Raw genomic sequence first — 5,036 nt, forward strand, 5'->3', positions numbered from 1 at the left:
CAGGGTAATCTGCTTGGTGTCACTAGGTTTGTACAGATCGTCTAGTGATAAAGCCGTTTTCCGATTACAGATATCTTTATTTGTTGATTAGCTATGCGGTTTTTAGTAAAGTGCGATTTTTTCGTTTGTCAGATTTCAGAATGAATGACCTGATGGAGCAACAACTTGCTGTGAAATTTCATGTTAAACTTAGAAAATCTGCAACTGAAACATTTGCTATGCTCAACACAGCTTATAGTGATGTTGCTACAAAGCGTATGGCATGTTTCAAGTGGCATGAACATTTTAAGGGTAGTCAACAGTCGACTGAAGACGATGAGCGTCCTGGACATCCTAAGGGTACCTCCCCCAAGGCTCCACAGTAAACCAGACTTACTACATTGAAGTTCTGAAATGTCTGAGGGATGCCATCCATCACAAAAGGCCAGAAATGTGGAGGAGTAGTGACTGGTTTCTCCATCATGACAATGCTCCAGCCCATTCAGCCCTCAGAACTCTTTAGTTTTTGGCTAAACACTCGATCACTGTTCTTCCTCACCCCCTACTCACCTGATCTTGCTCCTTGTGACTTTCTTGTTTCCCAAACTCAAAAGACCCTTGAAAGGAAGAATATTTGAGATGATTCCAAGATTAAGGCAAATGCGACGAAGGTGCTGAAGGACATTACAAAAGTGTACCAGGACTGTTTCAACAAGTGGAAACACCGTTGGGATAAGTGTGTGCGTTGGGAAGGAGAGTAATTTGAAGGGGACCCAGACACATAACTTCTATATAAAGTAAATTTTGTTTTACGTCAGTTCACGTATTTTTTGAACAGACCTCATATATATGAAATCTTATTTTTTCCTATAAAAATTAAAATAATTAAATATAAAGTAGAGATTAAAATTCATTTCAAAACATACTTTTATACAAAATATTATCTTTTGTATAAAAGTATCAATGATTTAATGTATTTCATCAAAATGTACATAGAAATAATCATGTTGCAGACAGAGTGAGAAATAAATTCAAATCGGCATGCATGCTCGCCTGCGCGGCAACAATTTGAGCAGTGCGCAGTCACGCAGCTTAGAGGGAACACCGATTATGATAATATATCGTATGATTCTTAAAATAATATTTTAAAAATGTAAATAAATAAATATTATACAGAATAAATAAACCAGGAGAAATAAGGATATATCCCGCTTATCCATATCATCTTAAGTTATTCCGAGTACAAGAAATCGCTTCTTTAACAAAACGATTTAAATAAACTGCTTTACGTGGGAAGGAATGAGGGAATAATCTTTAAAATTCATATCCCAAACTTATTAACGGAGAAAGAATGTCAAGGATAAGTCAATATACGTGATATCATCCATTTGTTTGTAATAAATTAACTCCGCACCTTCTGTTTCACTTATATCTTTTTAATTCGGCAACAACAAAACAAAAAAACGACAAAGTACCACGCCCCCATTCACTTTCCAACCACGTTATATTTACACCGATCGCATTCCGTAATGTGATTCAGAACACGCTCCTAGCAACCAAGGACTATATAGTCCTTGTAGATAAGACATTTCACTTTACAGAGATTAAGTATAAAAAATGAGAGCACCAGATGACAGGCACAATATCGTTTCATAAAGTAACTTTCTGAAGGAAGTAATATTTCCTTTCACTCGTGTTTTCCATAAACAAGTGGATTGCAAACACACTTAGTACATAATCCCGTTGCACATCTTCTCTCGTATATATCAGAACAAACATATGCGATCATTACTCGTAAGCAACAATATAAACGAGGCACTACGAAGCTTTTTCTACCCGTTGCAACGCTCGGGTTTTAGGGGTGTAGCAGTGCCCCTGCCAGCCACGGCGAGAACCCGTTTTGTCCCCCTGCGCATTCTCTAAATGCGATAGCCTCTCTTATCTCGTAAGCAACTCTTTTACTCATTTGGTCAAACTTTACCCACGTACACCGTCACGGCCGCACAGTGAAACCCACATTCTAACCTAACATAACTTATTCTAATTTATCAATATTTCTGTAATTTATGAGAATAGGTTTGTAAAGTTTGATCACTCATATAAACGAAAATAGGAGATCGTCATTAGTAATTAAAAGTGGTATAAATAATTACAAAACGTTGTAGATCTCTTTATTTTCACTTAAACAGCCCGCTAATTGGCATTTAAATCGGGCGAAAACTATGAATAAAAATGACACGATAAACAAATATTTTAAATTTCACTTACTGTACTTCTGTCAAATAGTTTATTACGCCCTATAAGCTATTTGCTTCTATTTTATTTCTCGCGCGATGCCGATGGCACCCCCACGCGTCAAAATTTATATAGTACATATGTTTTTTAATTAAAAAATATATTTGATGACATTATTCTAACGTTCAATATAAATATAATTCAATTTGCTTTATCTGTACTATTAATATAACAAAAACGACGTTACATAATTTAAATAAATAATTGGTTTCTAAATAAATTAAGTTTTCTTTTTGAATTACAAAAATAATTCACTCTATTCTATTCTTCTCCCCTGGTTCATATGGAGATGTACAAAAATAATTCTTAAATAAAATTATTATTTGAGTTCGTATTTAACTGCGCTTAACCGAAAACATTTTAAGAGCAAAATTGTTATCCTCCCTTCGCTGTTATTGGCAGCTGTCATTTCGATTTTTTTTCCTTTTAGTCTCAGGTGTTAAGTCTTTTTGCCTGACTAGCAAAAGACTACTGTACTTTTTTATGTTTATCGTCCAATGCGGTAAACCGTCTTTAACATCCGGTGAGTGAATCCATAAAACGTGTGACTACGGGACCAGTTCTACTTGGCCGCTACTTTTATCAGAGTCGGTAGATTAACTGGTCTTTCGACTACCTATCTTCACTCGTTGCTAAAATCAATTAGAGAGAAATGTTACCACCAGGGGCACTGCGAGAGCGCTAGATCGAATGTTTTCTTTTTATTGAAAGATATATAAACTTCGAGTTCGATTTCATCATTTTTTATATGCATTTTATTATAAGAATGAAAAAACTTTTATTTAAACCCGAAACCAGGTTTATAATAAATAAATGACAATAAAACATTAAACAACTTCCATCGCTGAGAAATGTTTATTTAATAAAACACTAACATTTTCAGCCTCACGGAATTGTGAGGATCCGAATTCGGATGTGTTTATATCATTTCACATTGTAGTTATACTTTCGTTTAATAACTGTCAACTTTTACACCTGGGAGTTAAACATCTGTTAAGTTCTCAGACCTAATAAAGACGTTTTCTCATCACCTTTCGACCTAGTATCGCGATTTTAACAGTTCAACATTAGACAAGAACAACAAAGTGAGCAGTCGTCGCCCGTCTTTCGAAAGAGAAGTTGTCACTCGTATTTTGTCCTAAGTGTCTCTATATTCGGATATCTGTGAATATATCATTTTATTCTACGTGTTATATCCTACTAAAATATCATCGAAACCCATCGTAACATCGTCGAACACCTTTGCGGATACTTTACGTTCTATCATTCTTACGGATACTTCCTCTACCGGATACAAGAACCGACATCCCGAACTTTCTTTCCTTCACCCAGAACGCTCGAGAATCTCAATCAAGACAGCAAAACCAAAAGGTATTTATCGACACGCGCAACTTATGTAAACTCTCTCTCTTATCGGAAACCCCAAAACGAATATCCTAATATCTAATCCCTATCGTAGAAATGTATATAACAGCTTATCGTTAACCATTAAACAGTTGTTACGTTAAAATGTCTCTGAGTAAGTCACTTCCGGTGCGCTGTCTCGACTCTGATCGCTCACACACGCGACCGCTCACGTCCGAAACGGTTTCTGTGTCTAGCCGTGAAGACACGGTGGTGTCAGTCCTGACGAAACCTGTCATTGCGATCTTCGCCGACGCGATGTCGACCCTTCGGTCACGTGGTGCCGAAGTATAGGGAGGCCCTTCGGCATTGTCAACTGGTGTCAGAAGTGGGATATTTAAGGCCCTAGGCTTCCCGGAAGTACGAAAAAAAAAGGCCGACGCAAAAACAAAACCTTGGGAAAAAGTAGCCTCCGAAAAAAAAAGCGAACTCCGATCACAAGTCATAGTATTGTCAGAGCGAGATCAAAATATATATTTGGAATATCTAAATAGGGGAAAAGATGGAAACCCCGGGAGAAGGAACATCGCGCGGAGCAGAAGGACAAGCGCGTGGAGAAACAGCCGGAAGTCTCTTCTCGTTCGATGACTTATATCCTGCCTCGCATCCTGGCACAAAGCGCGGTGGCATTTTTACGTAGCTAAAAAAACAATTACAGTATTGTAGGTCATAATCACTGACTTCAGTATATACCTAGCGAGAACAACGCTCTCCTGCTAACAGTGGCGCCAATTAGCGGCAAATATTGTTTCTAGCTAAGTTTGAACTATTAGTCGAACGACCAGTTAATCTACCGACTCTGCTTTTACTTAAAAGTTATTTTTAAAAATACGAAGTAACGAAATAGAACACTAATGAATTTTATTTCGAATTATCCGGTGGAAAGGTAAAGGCCAACCCAGTTTCTACACGGGGGCGGGAATTGGCGACAAAGTTATACGAATAAGAAAAAGCCAAGAACAAGTTTACTATTGAAAATATAAAGTTTATTTAATGATGCCGATATACGGTATCGAAATATTGTAATATACGCTCATTTTACGGAGAGAACACTATAGTCATACTTAATATGCCAACGTAAACGAATATGTCGTATTTATAAATAAGATCCGCTTAGAGTAAAATAATGTTGCCGTTTACCACTTGGAAGGAATAAATTAAATTTTACTGCGAAATATCTGGAAAACCGAATTCCCGGTAAATAAAACATCACCTCCGAAAATGCTTCTCCAGTCGTTTAATTACCGTCAAACGATTTAAAATAATATATTATTTACGTTTAATCGTCGTTTACCGGGACGAAAATTTATTGGAAGACAAAAAAAAATAAATTTCATTTATTACGAAAATAATCTGGC

The 5,036-nt window shown here is 36.7% G+C and overlaps 1 protein-coding gene across 1 annotated transcript in view; it reads right to left on the reverse strand.

Moving 5' to 3' along the window:
* Positions 1 to 2,320, reverse strand: part of LOC111626189 (mitochondrial genome maintenance exonuclease 1-like) — a 45,659-nt gene extending 43,339 nt beyond the window's left edge. The window contains exon 1 of the mRNA XM_023369502.1: positions 2,248 to 2,320. The gene's annotated coding sequence lies outside the window, so the exon portion shown is untranslated. The remainder of the gene's footprint in view (positions 1 to 2,247) is intronic.
* Positions 2,321 to 5,036: the final 2,716 nt, after the last annotated feature.

This window comes from Centruroides sculpturatus, unplaced genomic scaffold (assembly GCF_000671375.1).
Source record: "Centruroides sculpturatus isolate CEXI.00-Female unplaced genomic scaffold, Cexi_2.0 scaffold22, whole genome shotgun sequence".
Taxonomy (NCBI): domain Eukaryota; kingdom Metazoa; phylum Arthropoda; class Arachnida; order Scorpiones; family Buthidae; genus Centruroides; species Centruroides sculpturatus.